The sequence below is a fragment of the Pogona vitticeps genome, chromosome 2 (assembly GCF_051106095.1).
Source record: "Pogona vitticeps strain Pit_001003342236 chromosome 2, PviZW2.1, whole genome shotgun sequence".
In the NCBI taxonomy this organism is placed as follows: domain Eukaryota; kingdom Metazoa; phylum Chordata; class Lepidosauria; order Squamata; family Agamidae; genus Pogona; species Pogona vitticeps.
Window position 1 is genome coordinate 164,399,805 of NC_135784.1, and position 25,728 is coordinate 164,425,532.

At 44.4% G+C, this 25,728-nt stretch overlaps 1 protein-coding gene across 3 annotated transcripts in view; it reads right to left on the reverse strand.

Moving 5' to 3' along the window:
- Positions 1-25,728, reverse strand: part of MARCHF9 (membrane associated ring-CH-type finger 9) — a 64,221-nt gene that overhangs the window by 36,602 nt on the left and 1,891 nt on the right. The gene's annotated exons all lie outside the window — the stretch shown is intronic.

Sequence of the window (25,728 nt, forward strand, 5' to 3'; positions counted from 1 at the left end):
CTCAGACCAGACCTGTAGGCCTCTCTAGATGTTGATTCAGTACTGAGGGCCTCTAACTATAAATATGGCCAACATGAAGGAGGATAAGAAGGATGATGGAAGTAGTCCAACAACGTCTGTGGCGTCCCAGTTTTCCCTCCCTCTGTCCTCTTCAGAAGCCGACCACGTCTCTCCCTGGAAAGGTTTGCCAGGGACTCGTCTACCGGTTCAGGCGGTATAGGAATATACCATCGGCTTGGCTTGATATTGCCATCGGCAATTTCACAGCTGGCTAATTCTTTTTGCGATGTTGAGTAGAGGGCTGGCCGTTCCAGGAGAGCATGCCCCAGCTGTGTAATATCTGTCCCATGTTCTGGTCCTCTTCTCAGCCGGCAGAATGGAGGTAACCTTATCAGCTGACCTTTTGATCTGCACATGTTGCTGTTAAAATGCCATATTGGTCCAAAATAAGTCTGAATGAATATTCGATCTGATAGAAGATGAAAAGGCCGACCTGGCGTATATAAGTGAAACTTGGGTGGGAGTAGAAGGGAGAGAAGCCTTTCCCGGTTATGTCTCCCAGCATCGTGGCAGGTCAGAGGGGTGGGGAAGGGACATTGTCGTACTCCAGAGAAACTTCATTAACATCAGCAGGATCACCGTCCTGCTGTGCGTGGGTCTGGAATGTCCTTGCCTCATGGTGAACTCCTGGGACAGAACGAGTGTTGGTGTACTGCTCTCCCTGCAACACAACATATGCCTACCAGACCCGCTGCTGTGTTGAGGTCCCCTAGACTTTTATTTCTGAAGGGGTTCAACATACATGTGGAGACACCGTGCACCGGAGCAGGTCTGGTGTTCATGGAAGGCATGACTCCCATGGGACTTGCCACAGGCTTCACATATGTTACAGATCCCACTCTTGATCTGGTGTTCACGTCAGGAAAGGCTGATATGAAGGTGGTGAATCTTGAGTCCCACCCCTTTTTATGGTCAGATCATCTCCTGCTAAGATTTGGACTCTACATAACTGAACCCCCCTGCAGGGTGGGGAGACCTATTACTATGGCCAGCTCTCAAAGGCTGATGGATCTAACTGGTTTTCAGAATGCTCGGGGTGGTGGTGGTTTCCAGCTGCTATGGTTGGTGCTTCTGTCAACACCCTGGTCACCCACTAGTACTCAGAGATGACCCAAGCTATAGACACAATCACCCCGAAATGCCCACTTTGATGCAGAGTGCGGCCTTCTCTGTGGTCTATGGAGTTAAGGGCAATGAAACAATTACAAAGAAGGCTGGAGTGCAGATGGAGGAAAACACCCATTGAGTTCAACTGGGCAGCTGTCAGGAAGCAACTGGAAGATACCAGAATAAACTCAAGGCTACCAAAAGACGCCACAATACCCAACTAATTGAGGCAGCTTCCAACCAGGCAGAACTCTTCATGACAACCCTCATTTCTTCAAGACAAAAATAATTTCTCCATCCAAATATTGAGAATTGCAACCAACTGGCAGCCCAACTGCACCGTCTAGTCAGGTTACACTGGATTAGTTTCAGCCAGTACAGCCTGAGAATGTGGACAAGGCACTTGCAATCTGCAAAACCACCATCTCCTCTCTAGATCCTTGCCTGGTTGTGGCTCTTAAAATCAGGAAAGGAAATGACACCGGAATAGGCTACTTACATCATTTATGTGTCCCTATGGGAGAGCCATTTACCTTCCTGTCTAAAGGAAACCATTATAAGGCCCATTCCAAAGAAATCCAATTTGGCAACAGATCATCTTAACAACCACAGGCCTGTTGCTAAAATTCCATTCCTGACCAAGTTGATTGAAAAGATGGTGGCTAGCCAGCTGCAGGTGTTTTTAGAAGAAACTGATAGCCTAGATCAGTTATTTGGAGGTTCCTGTCCTTCCTTGAGGGCTAGTCCCAGATGGTACAGCTTGGGGAGGTGTTGTCCATTCACTGGGACATCTGTTAGTGGGTCCCACAGGGATCAGTCATCTCTCCAATGCTTTTTAATACAGTGGTGCCTCGCTTAACGAGGATAACCTGTTCCAGCGAAATCGCTGTAGAGCAAAATCCTCGTTAAGTGAAATAAAAAATCCCATTGAAACACATTGAAAACCGGTTCAATGCATTCTAATGGGCTGAAAACTCACCGTCCAGCAAAGATCCTCCATAGGGGCAGCCATTTTTGGTGCCTGTATAGTGAGGAATCCATCAAAAAACACATCAGGGAGCCATTTTACACCGCCGATCAGCTGTTTTAAAATCGTCATAATGCGAAGAATTGGTTCCCAAAGCAGGGAACCGATCGTCACAAAGCGAATTTTGCCTATTAAAACGCCGTTTTGCGATCACAAAACAGTCATCGTACAGCGGTTTCGTCATTTAACGAAGCAATCATTAAGCGAGGCACCACTGTATCTATATGAAGCCCCTGGGAGGTGTCATATGGCGATTTGGAGCTCATTATCAGCAATAGGTGGATGACACACAGCTCTATCTCTTCCTGGTCATCTGCCTACATAGGGCTGACTTTGAAGTCAGTGTGGAAACTTCACCAGGTCCAAAATGCATTGGACAGACTGATTACTGGTACGAGCAGATATGAGCACATACACACAGTCTTGGCATGCCTTCATTGACTCCTTGACATCTTGTTGATACTAATAGATCCGATGGAGATACCCAGTGCATCGTCTAGTCAGGTTACACTGGATCAGTTTCAGCCAGTACAGCCTGAGGATGTGGAACTCTAGAGTTTGGGAGCAGTCACTGAGAAGGCCTTCTCTCACATCTCCACCAGACATCCCTCTGATGGTAGCAGGACTATGAGAAGGGCCCACTACCACCATATATAGTCTATTAAAACCACTGTTGCTGTGCCTAAAAAGGTTTTGTGTAGAATATTCAGATGGGCAGCCTTAGCAACTACAATGTAAAGAATGTCCTTTGAGTAACTTTACCTCAGAGCTACTGCAGATGTCATTTGTACCATGAGACGTATTTCCCATCTACACTGCCATTTTGTCCAGAGCATCCACTCTATAAGCCAGGACTATTGTCACACTATGTCAACATATGGCCACCTCTATACATGGAGGCAGTAGAAGACAGGAGGGCCTGGCGTGCTCTGGTCCATGGGGTCACGAAGAGTCGGACACGACTAAATGACTAAACACACATACATGGATGTGAGAGGAAGGGAGGGTGGCCAGAGGTCCAGAATCGCTTTCCTCTCTGGGTCTGGCTGGGAATTACAGTATGGCAGACTGCTGCCCAGATGGTGAATTAAGTCAAACACAAGAAGTGGCAACACCCTTTACCTGAACCAGATGAGCTCCACCACAGTCCTGATACATTACCCAATTAGCTCTCTGCTCTCAAATTTGGAAGTATATTTCCCACAAAAGTCCTATTTTTTTCCAGCTGCATCCTAATTAACACTTCTCTCTTGAATTGCACGGATCTGAACAACACGGTTTTGGTTATAGATTTTCCCCCCAATAAATAAATAAATGTTTCAGTAATTAATAACTACTATATTTAATAACTACTGTGCTGCCATTATCTCCAGGAACTGCCATGAAAAAGATAAGTCTCAGGCTTACCTAGGGCCCTGTCATTAGCAATGCGATGGCCCCTGGTTTGATGGCAGCGGTCCAGATGACCCCCCCCCTCCAGTCATGGTGGCCAGGGAGAGTGGTAGGGCATGCCAGGAGGCTGACATAGGGTGTGTGTGTGAATTAACTGTTTATGCTTTGTTGTGGGGAGCATGCGGGTTATACACATATTTTGAACCACACGGGGGTCTAGCACCCTCCTAACCCCAGTGTTGTTGAAGAGACAAGTGTAAAAATAAACAAGCTAGCAGTGGCTTGTCAATGGATCACAAAAGATAGTCTAATCAGAAAGAGTATCCAAACTGTTATTATATGTGCATATAATAGTGTAAATTGGCATATGCAAATTTAATGCAAAATATTCTCTTTCTATGATAAATGTGCTTCTTTTTGGCAATGTGGCCACCCCAGGGTATGAAAGTCAGTACATGATGGTCCTTCCCAATCCTACTTAGCAGGTGCCAAACCTAGTCAGAGTGGTAGATGCAAAACTATCACAGGATTGAATTTTGTTTATAACAAGTTCGTATCTACCCCAGTTCTCAGCAATGCTCCTAAACCCCTGTATGGAAGTCCAGATTAATTAACCCTATATACTGCTGATGGAGGCCTGAGGTGGAGACAAGGAGAGAAAGTCAGGGAGGTTTGCTTGAAGAAGGGAGTTAATCAACAAAAATGAAATTTCAATCAGGAACAGCCCACCTCCTTTTAGTCATAGTCAAAAACCCATCAGTGGGTAACTGTACCTGAATTGAAACCCAACTTGGAAAACAATGCAAACAGCTACAGGTCATACTGGCTGGGGATTTTGGGTGCTGTTGCCCTTCCCCGCAAAGTGTGGGGTTTTCCAAAACATGGTCGTCACTGTTCCTTGTCAGGACCAAAATGAGGAACCGGACGTCTTAGTAACGTCAAAGAGGCATTACCGTTCTGCTATCTATACAAGCTCTAGTGTCCCCCAAACACAGACACACACACACACACACACACACACACACACACACACAGACAGACAGACAGACAGACACACACACACACACACACACACACACTCCTAATATTCATGCCAGGTTAATAGGCCAATTACAGTCTTCTGAGGCAGGGAGACCTGAAACCCTATCTTGAGTGGGCTCTCTGCAAGCAACTAAATAGCAGAGATTGCTGCAAGAAACAGATGCTTCCTAAAATGGATTGTCTGCTCCCTTTCACTCCCTTGGTGATAGAGTGGATGGGAGGAGGCCTAGCTGGAAAGGCCAGACAGCAATGATCACTCTCTTGCTTGCCTTCCTCCGTGCTTGCAAAAAGCAGGCAGAGCATACATGCCAGTCCAACAGTGCCTGGAATGGTACCCAAACATCTTAATAATAATAATAATAATAATAATAATAATAATAATAATAATAATAATAATAATAATAATAATAATAATAATAATAATAATAATAATAATAATAATAATAATAATAATACCCTGTTTCCTCCAAAAGAAGACCTAACCTGAAAATAAGCCCCAGTATGATTTTTCAGGATGCTCATAATATAAGCCCTACCCCCCCCCCCAAATAAGCCCTAGTTAAGTGAAAGCCCACCCCACACCATTGTGCGGCCATCAGAAAAAGATGACATGACTATATTTGAATAAATATAGATTGTTGTACGTACATGGAAAAAATAAAACATCCCCTGAAAATAAGCCCTACTGCATTTTTGGAGCAAAATTTAATATGACTCTGTCTTATTTTCAGGGAAACACAGTACTTTATTCAATATTTTAATGGAAACTCTTTTCCCAAACTTGTCAGGGACCCTCTCACAAGCTGATATTTGGTGCCCCTCAAGTCAACACCAAGGCAGACATTAAGGCATGGGCTGGGAGGTCTCACAAACTACGCAAAGGTGCCACATGAAAGCTGGATCTGCCATCTGCTAGGCCAGCCAAGAGTTCATACTCCTTGCCAATCTTGGGGTGTACATACAGAGGTGAACACCATTATTCCTATTTTTGCACCAGGAGACACCTGCGAGGCTTGAGGACACTCAAAACGACTAGGCTCATCCTCAGTTCATGACAGGCATTAGGGCCACATCACCTCCCTTCCCCAGCAGCTCAGAGAAAATAAGCACTTTTATTTTAATTTCTAGAATAATAATTCTTGAGGACTTGTTTTCAAGGCTGAAGCGACAACCAGAATCCAACTGAATATTTATGCTAGAGTAAATGCAATAGTGTAACTCACAGCATCAAACAGCTGCTAATTAACAAGGCTGTGAGTGAATTCTTAGTCGTGTGCCAGTTCCGTGACTTGGCATTCATTTGCGGACTTGTAATTAGCAGCTATTCACTGCTCCAAGTTATGCCACTGCACTTAAGCCGGTGTCGGCGTTCAGTTGGATTCTGCCCAATGTGAGAATCAGGCCCATGGGTGCCTGGAGTGAAGGCTGGGTTCAGATACAGAGCGCGACTGTTTTTCACCAGCACAGTGGCAGCCTGAGAATCAGGCCACGCTTTTGGACCACTCGGCATACAAAACGTGATACACCTTGCCAAGAATTTGAGTAGCGGCGTGCGTACAGCCTTAAGACGGCCAGCCCCTTAGGCAAAGAACTGTCACAATAATGTTCTGTACAGCTCCCGGCACGTTCCTGGCATTAAATACACGCTAAATGGCAGTAACGCAAGCCCTCAATCTGAGCCTGCTGTTACGTTTTCCAAGCAAAAAAAAAAAAAAAACCTTTAAGGAAGATGGGAGGCAGCCATTTTGTTCTCCAGAGGGCTGGGGGCAGAGAACTGGAGAGCTCTGCTTAACAGGGCCCTCCTCCGTCGGACATACAAGAGAAGAATCTCTCATTTCATATCCATAGCACTGCATTTATTGTTCTTCTGATTTTCCTTCCCCTCTCAGGTCGCCCTTCTGACTTTTCCCTCATCTGCCTGGCCTGCTTCTTCGTCCTGCCCTTTGCCAGCCGTCTACCATGATATGCAGCGACTACTGCCTTTCTTCCCTGGCACCCACTTCCTGCCCTAGGCCCATATTTTAAAGGCTCTCCTATTCTCACGCATTCTGCCTGCCTACAACTTCTCTGAGGTCAGAGCAGCAGAGCCAATACAAACGACAGAATCAGCTGCCGGCTGTGGCCACATAAAGATACAGTATTATCATCATAAAATCCATAAACTCAACATACATTAGGAATGGTGGTATAGTTGGACAAATATTAAGAGGCAAGACTTTGGGGTTGATTTCCTGGCTTACCATGCTGGAGGAGTCTAAAATAGGCTAAAATGCAAGGAAGGATTTGAAATGAAAACTCTTCAGTTCAGCTTCTGAACACTGGACTAGAATGAGATAAACAAAGCGCAGGGCAGAGACTTGGATCCTCCAATTTCTAGGAATGATGAGAGGGTTTATAAAAGGGAGATAAATGCCTACAGGCTCACACAAAAACTGATGTGCTTGGATGAGCCGATAAACCACAGTCATTTTTTTTATACTGCAAACCGGAGTGAAAGTGCTCCTACCACATATACGTCTTAAAGCAGCAAAGACAGAGTTGCTGGCCGCCGTCCCCCACCTCCTTTCCAGGCAAGAACAATGCTAGCTGGCCAAAATAGCTAGAAAGCCTCCCAGCACTGGCTACCTGGCAAGTTTGTTTTTTTTCCCTGGGGATCAGCTTCAGTGGCTCCACGTTTGCACATGCTGCCGGCTGCAGGGTTTGCTTGTCCAGCAGGCAGCTGGACAGCAGCAGTCAAGGAGAGCATGTTGGCGGCAGCAGCAGCTTTGGTCCACCTCCACTACTGAAGATGCCCCACCACTGCCCATGCTACCACATTTTCCAGCTGCCTGCTAGACAAGCCAGACAAGAAAGCCTATGCAAGAGGAAGGAGTCTCTTGCCTGGCTGAAGCCTTGCCGTGATTTAAGATGGCACACGATCCACACTGTATTAAAGCACAGTAAGGTATATGTCATGTAAAGCAATGAAAGTCACTTCACATAGACACCAGTTTGAGGCAAACCTGCAATTCCAGCCTTTGTGCTGGTTGAGATGCCCTCTATCCATGCTCAAAGGCTTTCTCTTGTTTCCTTGACTGAATCCTCCCGGCACACAGAACATATATGGCGGCTACATAACGGCTCAGTCACGGACAAGCAAGTGGGTGGCCTCCTGATATTTTGAACAGCTCACATAACCCCTGACTGGGATGGCTAGAGCTTACGTAGGTTGCAGTCCAGCAAAATCACAGCTGGGGAGAGGACAAAATCGCCTACCTCTTGTAACCCTGCTAACTTGTTGGTCATTCGAGTCTCCCACAGGGACAGCTCTGCATGGGATGGCGAATGTCTCGCCCATTGCCTGAAGCCAGGAGGGTAAGTCAAGCCTGCAATTAAAATGACATTTCAGTGTGCCTCCCACCTCAGCGATGAGTCACACCTCCACTGGACTCTGTCTCTGCAAAGCTGCTGTTGACTCCAGCCGATGCAATCCAGTAAGGAAAGACCCCCCTAGCTGGGCACCCTGCTGCTCCAAACACACCAGACTAGGCCGAAATGTACACACTGAGTGACAATCGTCCCATTCCGAGCACCCATAGCGACGAAAAATATATATACCTATCTAATCAGTCCAAGCCACCATGCACTGACTGAAATCATAATGAAAACTCAAAAGCAGTTGAAAGGATTTGGTAATTAGGAGGAACAAAATGCAGAGGAGGAATAAAATCCTACCTTTTCAAAGGTTTTTGAAAAGGTAGGGAAAGTACATCACTGTATAATCTATCCTACCTATGAAAGAAATGTGAGCCTTACAGTCCGACTATTCACAGTGATGTCGACACTGCTGGATATTTCCACTTTAGTATTCTGTCTGTTTTAGAAAAATGCTCATCATTCTGATTATATATGAAGGAGCAAATATGTCTGTCAGTGAAGCTCAGAAATCCTTGTTTCAATTAAAAATCTGAAGCACATACTTTTCGCCCCTCATTCAACACACCTTTCCTCTCCAAGCATCCTTATAACAGAGGGGAGGAAAATCACCCATGACTTACTCTGTTCAATGAATACAGCTATAGTGCTGATCACCACTTTTCAGAAATTTTATCCTTTGGAATTGAAACCTGTTAACGATGAGGACTAGTGGCTTGTCCAAAGTGGACTAGTCCATGAGAATTATGAAGGATATCGTGATTCACTTGCTTAAGAACATGGGCTAGGAACCTATTCAGAGCAAACCATTCACTCAAGAACTGTAGCACAGGCAGTTTGAATTTTACAAAGCTTGTGTGGGAAGGTGTCTAGGCTCAAGCATAACTTGGCTGTTCCTCATGGGATGGGAGAAATCTCCACTTTCATAAATTCAGTGGTTGTGCTACTAGGAAATTCCACATTACTGTATTGGGCTCATGAAGGTTCCACCACCATCCAGGGGGATTCCAGTCATAAAAATGGGTGGATTCACCTAGACCAGTATCTTCTAACCCAACCATTCTCAAGCATTTTTTGGGCCATGGCCATAAACACAATATGAAAGAAATATAGGCCAAGTCAGGATTTTATAAGTCACATAATGAACCCTATAAGGTGGAGTGTGAAGAATTGTTTCCAGTCTGTGGCCCTCTTCAAATGTGCTAAGGTCCCTGTTGGGAATGGCTGTAACAGCAACCAATACTGCTAGATAGTTCTAAAATGCTCTTTCTACTCTGTTCACCCCCAGCATCTGGTACTCAGAGGCACAGAGCTCTTGTACAACAGGGTGATCACTGCCAAAAAAAATCCCAAGATACAATACCTTTTTTAAAAAGGGATAAAAGAGAATATAGATTTGCGCAGCAATTATATGTGCTAATTTATGTAGCTAACTTTCACAAATTTGATTCAGGCACCGAAAAACCATCTGAACCACCATTCAAGCTGGAACCTGTGGAGAACACAGCCCAGAAGCTGTTTGTCTGGGTTTTGCTTTCCATTACAAAGTGGTATTTCTGCTTCATGGGCACCAAGGGCTCTTTCACATTAGAAATTAAAACTTCTGGGGATGGCTTTTGACGATAAATCCAGTCTTTCAGAGCTCTGCTGGAATCTCTGGTGTTATCAGGGCTGATGCAACAGGAAGAGGATTATAGCCAGGCCTATGCTGGTAATGATTGGGCCTTCTCAGCCACTGTACCACAGGTGCCACTTTTGGGCATGGTCTCAGAACGGTATTCTCCAACTATTCTAGAAAGCATATGTCTTATGGCTCTAGGAACTACTGTTCTCAAACCTGATGTCCCAAATAGACCATACTGCACCATCATCATCATCACTGCCATTCATATGACTGTACTGTATAGTTTAAAAGAAGTTTCACATATGTTATCTTGTTAATTTTTACATCCACATTTTATTACCCCTTGTACTACAGCAAATTCACAGAACGATGGGATATGAACCAGAGAGGGCCTTTCCTGGTTTGCATTCTAATGGATACATCCCAGCTCAATTCAAACCACTCTGCTCTATGAGAGACCCAGTGTGCATTTTAGTGCCAAGGTATTTGGGTTGCAAATCACTCTAGATAAAGGGTGAGTAGCCCTCCAGATCCCCTTCACGGATTGCTGCCTTGTCATGGCAAAGGGAGTTGAGTAATTCAGAGAAGTTATGGGCTATGCCGTGCAGGGACACCCAAAACGGACAGGTCATAGTGGAGAGTTCTGACTAAACGCGATCCATCTGGAGCAGGAACTGACAAGCCACTCCAGTATCTTTGCCAAGAAAACTCCACGGACAGAAACAAAAGGCTAAAAGATATGATGCTGGAAGATGAGCCCCTCAGGTTGGAAGGCGTCCAACATGCTACTGAGGAAGAGTGGAGGACAAATACAAGTAGCTCCAGAGCTAATGAAGTGGTTGGGCCAAAGCTGAAAGGATGCTCAGCTGCGGACATGCATGGAAGTGAAAGGAAGGTCCGATGCTGCAAAGAAAAATACTGCATAGGACCCTGGAATGTAAGATCAATGAACCTTGATAAGCTAGATGTTGTCAAACAGAAGATGGCAAGAATAAACATTGACATCCTGGGCATCAGTGAACTAAAATGGACAGGAATAGGTGAATTCAATTCAGATGAGTATCATATCTACTATTGTGGGCAAGACTCCTGTAGAAGAAATGGAGTAGCCCTCATAGTCAACAAAAGAGTGGGAAAAGCTGTACTGGGATACAATCTCAAAAATGATAGAACAATTTCAATACGAATCCAAGGCACACCTTTCAATATCACAATAATCCACGTTTATGCACCAACCACCGATGCTGAGGAGGCTGAAATTGACCAATTCTATGAAGACTTACACCACCTTCTAGAACTGCACCAAAGAATGATGTTATTCTTATTATAGGGGACTGGAATGCTAAAGTAGGGAGTTAAGGAATAAAAGGAGCAATCTGTGAAGGGGACTTAACGACTAAACAACAACAAAAGCCCTCCAGATGTTTTGAATGGTAATTCCCCATAATCCATGGTCTAGGGGCTATTGGGAGTTATAGTCCAACTATCTGCATGGCAGCAAAGACTTGCTCCTCAACAAACAAACTAAGGTCAGCTGCACAATAATGTGCTAAGGAATAAAAACAAGCAAGAAAAAGCATAAAACAATTTCGCCAACTAATTTTACTTTGAAAAAAATGTCTTCCCATCTCCTAATAGGATAATAAATTACCCTCAGAACTCAAACAATCCCTCCACCCAGAATTCTTTCCTACACCACATAACATTTTACTGGAATACAACTCTTTACTATGGAACCTATTGTCCAAACACTCTGAAGTCACTACAGTTATTTTGGCTATATCGAGTCCATCTGTCCAACACACTGACCAAAATCCTGTAGCATAGTTATGCCAGTGAAAGGAAAATGGCACAACTTGCAGGTGCGTATTGCCGCTAATTAACAACTCCTTGCTTGAATTCTTTACTGCATGCCAGTCAAGTGGCTTGATGCGTGAGCAAGAAACCAAGCGGGGACTTTATTAGCAGCAATTGCCACGTTGAATTATCCCTTTTCCCTTCTACCAGTGTAACTATGCAACTGGATTTTTGCCTCTTCTTCTGGATTTTGGCCTCTGGCTCCAATGTATTCAGAAGAAATCATATGGCTTCAATAGCAATGTAAAATTAACATAATAAGTTAGGGGTGATAATCCAAAATGTGACCAAATAATATTAATCACACTTCACAGAAAACTGATCAACATAACTGTAATTCAGATCTGTACACCAGCTACAGATGTTGAAAGAGAAATTAAAAGATGCTGTGCAGGCAGGTTTCTGGCTGAGAAACCAGAGGTTGGGAATTTAATTCTCCACTGTGCATCCCAAAAAAGCCAGCCTGTGTGGTTTTGGGCAAACTATTGTCCAGCATACCTCAGAAGAAGGGAAGAGTAAACTACTTCTCAGTATTCTCTACCTAGATAATTCTGGAAAAGGTTGTCGTAAATCAGAAATTACTTGATGGCACACAATTATTATCATCATCATCATCAAAAGGAGAGAGAAGCTTCAAAGAATGACTGATGAAATTCTTAGGATTGTTAATGACAGATCAAAAACAAAAGTAAAAAGTGACAGAAATAAGGCCAGAATCCTAAATGCAAGTTTTCAGCAAGTGGCATATATGGACAAAGAGAAGTGCTGTAACCATCACTGGAAAGAAGTGGAAGATCATAATAAAAGGAGACAGATTTTCTTTTTAAAAAAACACACCTCTCCACAAGATTCAAGGAATCAAAGGGAAATTTAAACTTAGATTAGGGATGCTGTAAGATCAACAGGGGAATATGGCATTTGACCAGGATAAAAGAAATGATAGGGAAAATATACTCCACATATATAGAAGAGAAGCAAGGATGGCAGGAGTCCTTCAAAGAAGACTCTTTTGAGGATCTGCAATTTTTGAAAGTGAAAGTAAAGTTGCTCTCAAAACAATCAAAATAAATAAACTAACTGTAGAAAGGATACAGGTACTGTAGAGCAATTTCAAGTGATAGATGCCACATCTATTACAATCCTAACAAGATTATGTCAACTAATTTGGAAAACAAAACAGTGGCCTGCAGACCACTGTTATACATTTCAACCCTAATAATGATAACTATAGGACTACTGCATTAATTTCTCATATAAGCAAAGTGTTGGTCAAGATTCTACAAGAAAGACTCTGATCATATATGAAGTAATGCCAAGGGCATTCAGAAAAGGAAGCAGTACTAGAGATCATATGGCAAATACACGCTGGATACTTGTACATACTGAAGAATTACAGAAGAAAACCATCTTGTGATTTATAGATTACACTAAAACTTTTGTGTGATCATGAAAAGCAATGAATCATTTTCAGAGAAACGTGTGTGCTATTTCTTTGAAAATGATCCATACCTTTTCGTGATCTGTCCTGTTGCCCTGTAGCTTCTGTTGAGACCGAATGGATTCCTGTTGGCAAAGGTGTCAGGAAAGGGTACATTTTATTTTCCCTCTGTTCAAACTATATGGAGAGCATAAACAGAGGAATTGTGTAATTTTTATGTTGTCAATGAAGAAACAGAAAGTGTTGATGATTTTTTTTCTTACCTTGGTTCAATCATTGACCAAAATGCAGACTGCAGCCAAGAAATCAAAGACTTTGAAAAGCAACCACGAAAGAATTAGAAAGATCATTAATGTAAGGCTATGTCACTGGAAACCAAGGCCAAGATCACTCCTATTATTCTATTCCCAGTTACACTGCATAGATGTGAAAACTGAGAGAGAGAGAGAGAGAGAGAGAGAGAGAAAGAGAGAGAGAGAGAGAGAGAGAGAGAGAGAATAGTGGATTTGTTTGAAATATGAGAAGAGAGTGGGAGGTCTGGCAACACAAGCCACCAGAGAATCTAATAAATGGGTTCTAGACCAAATCAAGTCTAAACACTCACTAAAACTAAAATGATCAAACTGAGGCTATCATACTTTGGATATAAAATGAAGAGAAGACTGACTGGAAAAGGCAATAACACTTGGAAAAGTAGAAAGCAATTTGAAAAGAGGAAGGCCAGACATGAGATGGATTGACTCAAGAAAGGAAATTGTGGCCTTTAATTGGCAAAACCTGAACAGGGTTGCTAATAATGAGACTCTTTGGAGGTCATTAACTCATGGTGTCACCGTACATTGGAAGCAAATTGATGGCACTGAACAACAATGGAAACTTCTTGCGGGGGGGGGGGGGGGGAAGAGTTATTCCAATGCATTTCATCTCGCCTTTCTGACAATTTAGGACCCTGTCCCCTGAAGGACAGCCTTCACTCTCATGAACCCATCTGCCAACTGCCAACATCATCCAAAGCATGGCACCAATATCCCGTTGCCATCTGGAATGCGATCAGCTGGGTACATGGCAATCCCTCTTCAGCACAAATACCTAGCTATTGAATCTCTCCCCCCCTGAGGAGGCTTCACTGGCACTCTACTTGCTGGTTTCAAGGTGGATTGCACTTGAACCTTTTATTTGAGCTATTTGATTCCTTTTATCTTCCTCTCATCCAGACATTATGCTTTCCTTTTTATTATGACTGTCACGTCACCTCCAGCTTCTGGGAGACCCTATGAATGATTAATCTCCAAAATGTCCTATCCTCACCTGCTCAGCTCTTGTAGACTCAAGCCTGTGGGTCCTTTAGGGAGTCAATCCAACCTGGATTTCGTCTTTCTCTTTTCCTGCTCCCTTCAACCTTTGCCAGCATTATTGCCTTCTCATGATATATGCCCAAAGTAGGACAGCCTCACTTTCAAAATGTTTGCCTCCAGAGATAGTTCAGACTTGACTTGATCTAGGACACACTTGCTCATCTTTCTGGCAGTCTAGGGTATTATGCTTTCCTTAGATTTTAGTATTATCTGTGATGATCATATATTACCTTGCCTGGGGGTGGATATGATGAAAAGCTGGAATTGAGCAGACATTAGAACCCAAGTTCTTCAATGGCAATCTGCCAAAGGAATTTCCCTAGTTGGAGTCTGGGTGATCGCCAACAGTGGGCAGCCACAGGAAGACTCAGAGTTTACCAAGTTTAGCCTCTGCCCAGATGCTTTATCCATTCTGGGTGCATCACTGTCTCTCATCTCAAGTGCCATCTGGAACTGTCAATGCCCTACATCACAGGATTCTACTAACCTGGAATGCTTTAAGGAAATCATGGTTCTCAGATTTTAGCTTCAGGGACATGAACAGGTAGGAATCCAAATAAATGAATAGTTAAGCCAGCTCTGGCAAAAATAATTAAACAAACCCTTCCCTGTAGTTCAAGTTTTGCAACCATCATATTACTTCATTCAGGTTTCTGTAATTTTTTCAGTCTCAGACTTACATGATATTCTAATAGTTTAATTATTTTATTTTATGTGTGTGTTTAAAACTTTTATTCATTTAGATTTCAATTCTGCCATGTTCCTGAAGTTACAACCTGACAGTTATGATTTCTTTAAGGATTTATATCGTTCCTCGCTTTTAAAAAAAAAGGACATCTCAGAAGGTGGCTAGTAAATCTTGGTTTTATAAAAACATAATGAATCAAAATAATAACCAATATATTAATAGCTACTTTATTCCACAGGCCCAAAAAGAAGATGTTGTGCTGTGTAAGTTTTGAGAAGCTTTTTTTGAGGAGCTGCAAGGAAAAAGATTTTGACTAAGCATTAGGAAAAAATTCTAAGGGTAAGTGCTGTTAAGGCAATGAAACTGCTTCAAGACTGAAGAAGTGGTGGGTGCTCCCCTTCACAGCAAGGCTAGATGGCGCTACCTCCAGAATCCTGCAGTAACATCCTAAATTTGCAAATCCATCATTAAGCAGGTAACTGCATCAATGTGAAATCATAGATTGTTAGTTCAGGACTTGAGAGACCTAGCTTCAAATCCTCACTCAGTCATGGGCCACTCCCACTCTCTCAGCTAGGATTGTAGTGAGGATGCAAAAGAGTCATGTTCATAAATTTGATCTCACTGGAAGGCAGGATAGCCATGTAGCAAACACATTAGAACTGTCACATTCACAGGATCAGTACTCATAGTTTCAGTTATCCGCCGCCTTCAAATATTAAAATAAACCAAAACCAGAAATATGTTTCCAAAGTGTATTGCCAGAACTGGCAACTAGAGGAAACCAAAGACTGCATAGGTCGAAAACAGGGGTAATTTACCCCAAATTGGATAAATGTGAAAATCCTGGAGGTAATGAGCAGACTGCTACCCCCTCCCTCCCACCCCCACCCTCTGCAGCCAAACATCAAATTGTAAGCCACCTCTCCCTGTTACTTCCTTCGTTGCAGCAGGGCACTCGTAAATCCTCCCTTCTTTTAGAGATCGGAGATAAGCCTCCCTAATTGGTTACAGCTTGGGATTAGCCCCAGGCAATCAATCAATCTGGGGCTTCTGAATGACTGCTTCCTCCGGAAATAACTGCAAACAAGAAGGAGGAGGGAGAGGATCAAGGAGCAAGCCAGGGAAAGGAGGGAAGAAAGGTGCGAGAGACCAGGGATTTTGTCAAGCTTATTTAAATGTACAAAATGGAGGGAGAAAATGGAGGTAGGGAAGAAATGGAGGGAGGGTGGGTGGATGGATGTGTGTTTTTGTGTGTGTGTGTGTGTGTGTGTGCGTGTGTGTGTGTGTGTGTGTGTGAGAGAGAGAGAGAGAGAGAGACTCAAAATTGTGAAAATGAACAGGCAAGCAAAAGAGAAACTTTGAATTAAGGCGGGGGGAAGGGTGGCTTTGTAAGGTACTTTTTAGGTTTATCATTGCTTTCCTTCCAAGAAGCAGGCATCTTTGAATCTCGTGGGTGCTGTCACGCTCTGCAGTGATCATGGAGCCCAAGAAAGTAAAATCTGTCACTGCCTCCATATCTTCCCCTTCTATTTGCCAGGAGGTGATGGGACCAGTGGCCATGATCTTAGTTTTTTTGATGTTGAGCTTCAGACCATTTTTTGTACTCTCCTCTTTCACCCTCATTAAGAGGTTCTTTAAGTCCTCCTCACTTTCTGCCATGCTTTTGTGTAGTCAATGAAGCAGATGTTTTTCTGGAACTCTCTGGCTTTCTCCATAATCCAGCACATGTTAGCAATTTGGTCACTAGTTCCTCTGCCCCTTCGACATCCAGCTTGTACTTGTGGGAGTTCTTGGTCCACATACTGCTGAAGCCTGCCTTGTAGGATTTTGAGCATAACCTTGCTAGCGTGTGAAATGAGTGCAATTGTACAGTAGTTGGTGCATTCTTTGGCACTTACCTTCTTTGGGATTGGGACGTAGACTGATCTTTTCCCATCCTCTAGCCACTGCTGAGTTTTCCATTGATGATGATAAAAAAGCACACTGGTCCTTTGATATTGGGCTGTGGCACCAGGGTGGGTGACATGACCTTTAGCCTGGTTTGTTCCTTTTTGCACACCACACATAGAATGATTAAAGTGGTAGGGAAAGCCCCCGCCCACCCAATTCTGTGTTGGATGTCTCTAGCAAGCATGTCATTGCTAGTACCACTCTGGCAACCACTGATGATGATTAAATCCTCTGCAAGCTAGCAGAAATTTAATGCAACTTGCTAGGCACATTGGACAACTTACTACTCCTTATACCACACCATGGCTGGAGTGCAATGTGTTCCAGCAAAAAATAGTGCACATCTTTATCAAATTTGGTGCATCCTGCTAGTTCAGTACACAGCCTGTGTAGATTCAATAATATTTTTAATTCAAATAATGTATGATTTCCTTTCTTTCGAATCAAGGGGGTAATGTCGGCGTATATAAATTTTTTGGGGGGGGTAAAAGATAAAAAAGTTCCCTGGCGCCTGATATAGAGAGTTTGTACTGTATAGCCAGTTTCTGGCATCTACAGGGGAAAAGGGCCTGGAACTGATCCCCTGTAGCTACTGTAAATAAACAAATAATACATGTCCCTATCATCTGTCTGATAAGCAATGGCAGCAGGGAGGTGAGGTGTCCCTTTCACACACACACACCCCATAATCTGATTCCACTTTAACTGCCATGGCTCAATCTGAGAGAAATTCTGGGATTTATAGTTTAGCCAGGCCTTTAGATCTCTCCACCAGAAAGCTGTAGTGCATCTCCCTAAACTATAGCAGATAGTCTTGTGCACTTCCTCACCTAACTACAGACCACAAAATTCTGCAGGATGGAGCCATGATAGCGGAAGCTGGAATCAAACCACTATAACTGTGCAGCATGGAAACACTCTGAGTGGAAACACTGCCATTAAACTAAAAACTGAAGTGGACCCAGGGCTGGCCTTGCCATCAAGCAAAGTGAGGTTGCATCCTCAAGCACAACATGTGGAAGGGGCATACAGCAAACAGGGCTCTGTGTGTCCCATGGTCCACCCTGTGCTCCCTCAGCTTGCCTTTTACCCTTAGGGACAGAAGGTGGTGCTGTGCATTGCTAATCCTGACGTAAGATTCAACGGTCAAAACAATGGCATGAGATGCCATCTCATCCTTAGCTTCAAGTAGCAAGATGTCATGGCCCAGCCCTAGAGGAAACCAGAGGCTGGTAGCAGATATCTGGATGTATACGGAGAACCCGGGTCGCTCACTCAGGCAGCTGGTAGCTCTGCACCTCTTATGCCCACAGCCAGAAAAAGTTGAACAGCTGACACAGAGTTTTCAAGGGCTGGTCTGGATTTCACTATTGGTCTGGAAATCTGGGCAAAACAAGAGTTCAAATGACCACAACTACACGAGTCCAAATTCTGACACACCCACCAGCCTTTCACAAATTAGTGCCCTGTGGATTTTTGGACAAGCCTCTTTGTTCCAAGTCAGCATGGCCAAACCAACTCATCTCCCCTGCAGTTCAGTCCACATAAGGTAAAGGTAAAGGTTCCCCTTGACATTTAGTCCAGTTGTGTCTCAGTCTAGGGAGCAGTGCTCATCCCCATTTCCAAGCCGTAGAGCCAGCATTTGTCCATAGACAGTTTCCATGGTCACGTGGCCAGCGTGACTAGACACGGAACGCCGTTACCTTCCCACCGTGGTGGTACCTATTTATCTACTCGCATTTTTACAAGCTTTTGAACTGCTAGGTTGGCAGGAGGTAGGACAAGCGATGGGAGCTCACTCTGTTGCGTGGATTTGATCGTACGACTGCTGGTCTTCTGACTTTGCAGCACAGAGGCTTCTGCGGTTTAACCCGCAGCGCCACCCTGTCCCAAGTGGTGTCCAGGTAGCAAGAAGCAAACTCGGGCAGTGTCTTTCGAGCTGTACAGGAAGAAAAAGGTTTGGTTCGAGGCATCGACTTCCACACAGATGTTTAAATGCTTCCCTCAGAAACGCTCCCCTTGTTCTGGCCTTCCCAGAAAGTCAGCAACAACGCTCCTATTTCAGGCAATTGTCCTGAACCAATCACAGGCAACCCTAATTGTGCCTAGCCAGCCTTTTAACTTTTAATTTATCCTAATTGTTAATAGTCATTTATTTATTATTTCTACTTGTCTATGACCTCATTGCGCGAACACTCTCAGGGAGGTTCATGACACATCAAAATCAACAGTATGAAATACAATATACAGTAAATACCATAAAATAAATCAAACACAGTCACTAGCCCAAACCTGACATTTATATAGAGTTAAACATTTTAGAACAACTTCGGACATCTCAGGTCAGTGGTTAAAAGCATTAATACAAGGCAGCTCTAAATAATTCTGTTTTTACTAACTCCTTGAAAACTGAGAAGGATGGTGCCTAACAAAACTGTGTTGGAAGCTTGTTCCAGAGGGAAGGAGGCACAATTGAGAAAGGACGGTTCCTGGGGTTCACTCTTCTGGCCTTCTTCGGTATCACCATTTTGAACATCACAGTCTGCAAACAGCAAGCAGGAAGGGTAGCCATTTTGTGGGAGAGATGTTCCCACAGGTATCGGGGTCCTAAACCATTAAGGGCTTCGTAGATCATGACCAGCATGGAAATTACAGTGGATCCTTGACTTACAGAAGGCTCCACTTACAGACTTTTCGAGTTACAGACTTCTCTGGCCACAAAATTTAGGTTCGACTTGCAGCTAGAGAATTGACCTACAGACCGGGAAAAAAAAACCCCAAATGGAACAAAAACAGCCAGTTACGGATTAATCGGTTTTCAATGCTTTGTAGGTCAATGGAGCCTCGACCTACAGACTTTTCGACCTGCAGCCACTGTTCCAATACGGATTAATTCCATAAGTCGAGGGTCCACTGTAACAGAGAGAAAGTGAAGATGTGCCAAGACGGAGGATATGCATTTATAAATGCTGATACCTATGATCAGTCTAGGTGCCACATTCTGGACCTATTGACATTTCCATGCTGACTTCAAGGTTAGCCCTATGTAGAGACCATAGTCTACAGTAGTCTAGTTTAGAAATTACCAATGCATAAACCATTGTTGTTCGGCATTTCTTCTCCATATAAGTGTTCAGTTGGGCAATCAACTGAAGCTCATAAAAGGTGCTCTTAGCAATAGCAGATATTTCTGCCTCTATAGATAGAGTTGGGTCCAAAAGTACACCCAAGCTGCAAACCTGATCCTTCAGGGAGATCCTCCATCAAAGTCACCTAAATTATCAGTTGGATTATTTTCCTAACAGTAGGATCTCCAGCTTCTCTGGATTCAGTTTCAGTTTATTGGTCCTTGTCTAGTCCATTATCACTGCCAGGCAACACTCAAGGCACTGTACAGTATCACCTGCAGATGAGGAAAAAGAGGGCTAGAGCATATTGATGACGCCAAACTCCAAATCTCTGCATGACGTCTCCCAGCAGCTAGATATAGATATCAAAGGGCATCAGAAAAATGGTTGGTCCCTGAGGGAGCCCGTGACAGAGGCCCTAAGAGGCAGACGCCTCACCAAGCTGCACTACCAGAAAATGTTCCTTGAGGAAAGACTGGAACCATAGAAAAACAGAGCCCCCAAGTCCCAAACTTGATAGCCATCTCAGAAGGATACTGAGGTGAAAGAAAGATCCAGGAGGATTAGCAGGGTTACACACAAACACTCCACACATCCCTGTCTGCCTCCCTCAGGAGATCATCTTGCACACTGTTTCAGTTCCATGGTGTGGCCTAAGCCCCAGTTGAAATGGATCTAGGCTACCTCCAAGAACGCCTGCAGCAGACAGGCCACCATCCTCTTGATCAACTTGCCCTAGAATGGAATGTTAACAATGGGTCTGTAGTTATGTTACAATAATACCCTGCTAAATATGGTTTCTTTGGAATGGGCCTTATAATGCTCTCCTTTAAACAGGAGAGTAAATGGATCTCCCATAGAGTTACATTAATGATGTGTGTAGCTCATTCCATGGCCATTTCCTTTCCTGATTTGAAGAGCTATGAACGGGCAAGGATCTAGAGAAGAGGTGGTGGCTTTGCAGTGTGCAAGTACTCTGCCTACATCTTCAGCCCGTACTAGCTGAAACAAATCCAATTTAACCTGACCAGATGGTGCACTGGGTATCTCCATCAGATCTACTGGTATCAACAAGGAGTCAAGGCCCCACCTTGGATTCAAAGTGGGCTTATAGTCAGTTGCAATTCTCAACATTTGGTTGAAGGCATCATTTTTTAAAAGCAGAATACCAAGTCATATATTAGGCAGAGGCAAAAACCCAGGTATGTCACCATGTGCGCTTAACAGGGAGTCAGCAGCCAATCATAGCTCCCTGACTCACGGTCCTTGGCTGCATGAATGTGTGCAGAACACCTGTTTGTTGCATTCTTGCTCTATGTATTCAAATGTATGTTTCAGTAAGGTGATATTTTAAGCAGACCTGTTCAGCACTAGCACAAGGCACAGCCAGGCAGCAGAAATGCGAACTTATTCTTGTATACAGAGGGTAAATCTATGCAATGTAACTTGTTTCTGAGTAGGATTGTGGGCTGCAATGATGGCAACAAGTAGGAAAGAGATATTTTGACTACAAAGAAATGAAGGGGAGCTGTAGAAGGATGCTACAGATTGTTGCCTCCAACTGTCCGTCAACTGGATCTTACCCCATGTTCACTAAAAGATATGGAAAAAACGTTTTGTGCTTGTTTGCTTCAGAGCAGCAAAATACCTTGAAGGATCTTTTATCACTGTTTCATGTGTTCAAGGCTGAAGCTTGGCAAAGACTTTTAAGCTTTTAAAGTCTGAGATCCTGACTCAAATTTAGCCAGAGAGGCACTGTACCACTCACAGCACAACAAGAGCAAGTGAACATCCACCCACACCATGTACTTTTCCCTTCCCCCAACGCAGTGTGTCTGCCAGATGCTGCTAGACAAACTCCCAGACCTCCTCATTTTTCGTGTTGCTAGAAGGGGCTGATGGATGATGAAGTCTCACACAACTGGAATGCACTAAATTGGCCAAGGTTGTTGTAAGCAACAAGTGCACATTGAGACTAAGGAATGGTCACATGGAAACGTGATTACATGGGCACACAAATGCATATACTGTACACAAAAAGTCTAATGATAGTGTGCACATAGAATCATACATGCACGCACATGATATCTATTGACAGCTATACTTTCTTCCCATCCCCAAATAACTCATATAAATCATGAGCATAGGAATGGGGATACTCACATATCCCTTGAAATGTGGATTTATTTGTGCATCTGCACAAGCACGCGTGCGCACATACACAGAGAGAGAGAGAGAGAGAGAGAGAGAGAGAGAGAGAGAAAGCACAACTTGCAAGAATGTGCCACCCAGAGAAACACAAACAAAAAGTGACAGCCATCAGCACAGGGTGTATATGTATTACGGAAACATGGACTTGCATCCACATGAGAGCAAACGGATGTGCAAAAATTCCCAAGCACTTCCTTGAACTGAATACACCAACAGGCAGACAAAGGAAAATGTATGGCTTCCTGCACCCACACAGCCTTGCAAACATTACTTTGGTACCTGTGGAGATAGAGATAAAGACAGATAGACAAACGGGTGCCTCCAGATGTAACCAAGCGTTTGCACAGGCTCGCCCAGTGCTCGGCATAAACACACTATGCCCACGGTCATGTATACAAAGGCACATGTTATCTATTTAGTGCTCTTCGCCTTGGGGGGGGAAAAAGTGTTCTTTTACAAATGTGTGCAGCTGCAGAAGCATAAAGCCAACCACACCTTAGAAAACCCACGAGCACAGTCACCTGGGTTTCTATCATTTCCATTCATTCAGTACGCTGGCAGAGGCAAACAGCCTTGTAGTCAGTGTCATCTTTTGCACAACACACTCTCTCTCTCCCTAAAAGGGGATGCTGGTGGGGGTACAGAGATGCATAGCACACAATCTGAAGAAAACAGTTGGCCTGCATTCCACATCACCCTAACCCCGCCCCATCCCTGCCTTCTTCCTATTCCTTCAACTCAGCTTCTAAGTGTAAACAATGGATCTAGTTAAAATAGCCTCAACTGCCTCTTTCCAGCACACACAAGGAAGCCCTTCTTCACCTGCTGGGTTTTCATTTGTTTCTCTCTAGTACACGTACAGACAGGCAGAGACCAACGCATCTGCATCTCTACACACAGATCAATAACTCCCTGACACACTTCAGGCCATCCTCCTGCAAAAGAGGCCATAGCTCTGTGGCAAAGTGAACACTCGGCATGCCGAGGGACCCAGATTCAGCCCTGCTGCCTGAGAGGGTCAGGGACCAAGCGATGGGAGAAAGTCATACCTGTAGGCCCTGCAGAGTCACTACCTGTCAGGTCTGACAACAGTAAGAGAGCCGCGCAGCTATGGTGTGGATCTACAAATAGTCCGACTTGACACAGGTCAGCTTCCTACATACTCATAACTTTGTCAAAACTTGCTTATAGTGCATTGTGGTTCGGATCCATATTAGTCTGGAACCCAAGCATATTTATACCACATCTATTAGCCAAGAAAAAAAGAAGTTTTGTCAGGACACGTTTGGTTCTCCATATATTTTGGACTGCAACTCCCATCACTCCTGTCCAGTAGTCATTCTCTTTGCTGCTTCTAGAAACTGGAGCACAAAATATTTGAGGGGCTAATCATGGTTTTCCCGGCCATGCCTGAAAAGGATCATCTTCCCCACGGAATAAACCTCTAACGGTGTGACTACAGTAACTATTGCTCCTGCATTTCTCAGGGCCACTTTACAAACAGGACCCTTTCTTCCACAGGGCTGTTTCCTCCTCAGTTTAAAAGAAAAAGAAAATATTGAGCATGACGTTGTCCCCTTTGTTTCCTCCCCTCCCCCTCAAGAGAGCTTCACCCTCAGTTTTGGGATCAAGAATCCCAAAGGCCAACTCCCAAGACCAAAAAAACAAACTTGGAGAAGCCGAGGAATCGAGAGACCTTCTCCATGCACACCTTCCTTGTCCTAGACAGTCGTCTACATGGGGAATTGCCCAATATTAAATACTCTGCCTGCCTGTTCCTAGAGAACACGATTAATTATGGATTCCAACACACACACACACACGTACTTAATCTCTACTCTAGTGCCTGTCTGTATTTAAAGGAGTCCCCACGAGGGAAGCATGAAACTGCCCAGCATCCGAACAGGGGCACAACCCTCTCCTGTGCTCACGCTTCCCACGAAGGATTCTAAAGGTAAACAATGCCCACCTCCTTTTTATCCTCCAAACAACTGCAATAAGCTCTGCCAGCTGCACAGATTCTAGCGTTTCTAACTAGGGCACGGAGACCCTGAGGAAGACACTCCCATTGTCTATGCTGAGGGTTCTCTTATACACAGAGGGAAAGGAGAGGGGGGAAAAAAACAGAGGCAGGCAAGGCACACGGGAGCCTTTTGTGATATCTATGCATTTGAAACCTTCAAACCTGGCCACAGGTCACCACAAAGCTTTAAAAAAAACACGACCCAGTTTTTGTGCAACAACCCAGCCTTTTTTTTGCGGCGGGAGGTGGCAACAGAGATCAAAAGGTGGCATTTGTCAGAGCCAACCAGGCTACTCCTGGAGGTGTGGTCTCCTTCTCATGGACATCCCGCTCCAAGGCCCTTTGCCAGGTTCAGCTTTTTAAGCACCCTCCTGCTCGGCCGTCTGTCTCCTGTTCCAGAGGCTAAGGACAGTCTGGTCTTTTCAAACCAGTCTTCTTCTCACCCCCCACCCCACAACTTCCCCCCCCTCCACCCCAAACCCACTTCGCCTTCTGCCTTCTCGGCACTATTCGAAGGAGAATTCGCCTTCTTTGTCTTTAAACCCCATCCTTCTGGCACATCTGAAGGCAGCTGCTTGGGGCGGGGGGGGGCACGGAAGAGAGGAATTCCTGAAGACACCCTCTTGGCAGAAGCAAACAGGGCACCACAGCCTGGGCATGCTTACTGCCAAAGGAAACCTTACTACTAAGCAGAGCTTACTCCGAGGTGACTGAGCTTCAGATTGCAGCCTCAGGCTCTTGTCCAGCCTGCTCAGAAGGTGCAATCTGTTCCAGTTTATCCAGCAGCCGACACGGATGGCTCACACAAACAACGGCCTGGCTTGTGGCTTCAAAGGACCCTCCCTTCACCTCCTTCCCATGCCAAAGCAAGCCACACGCCTCTGCAAGTGGCACGTTCCTCTCACCTGTTAACGAGGTATAACACAGCCAGTTGGTCACAGAAGCCACCCCCAGGTGTGCAAGCCCAGAATCTAAGTCCAATTCAACTCCCTTTATGGGCTACTCTTCCTGGATGCATGCAGGCACAGATCCTGGATGAGGGAGGAGGCAGATGGAGAAAATTCCTCTAAAGGCAAGCCGTTTTCCCACGGATTCCCAAGAAGGGTCATCACCTGGGCACCCAGCAGGCCCTAAGAGGACACCACCTGAGAAACGGTCTGTCTGCTCTGTGTTATGAATGGATCACCATTCATCCCATGGTGCCTCCCGGCACCCCAAATAAGGATCAGAAGCAGCTTTGGCGCCTACAACTTTGTAATCTCAAATATCTCTCTAAGGATCTGACATTCTGGAAGTTAAAAGGATAAAGAAGTGGGCCTGGCCCTCCACCCCTTGGTCCTGAGGGTGCCAAGGGAGCCCAGGGTCTACTTGACATCCAGTCTCTTTGGCACGCTCTCTGCCCTCCTGTGC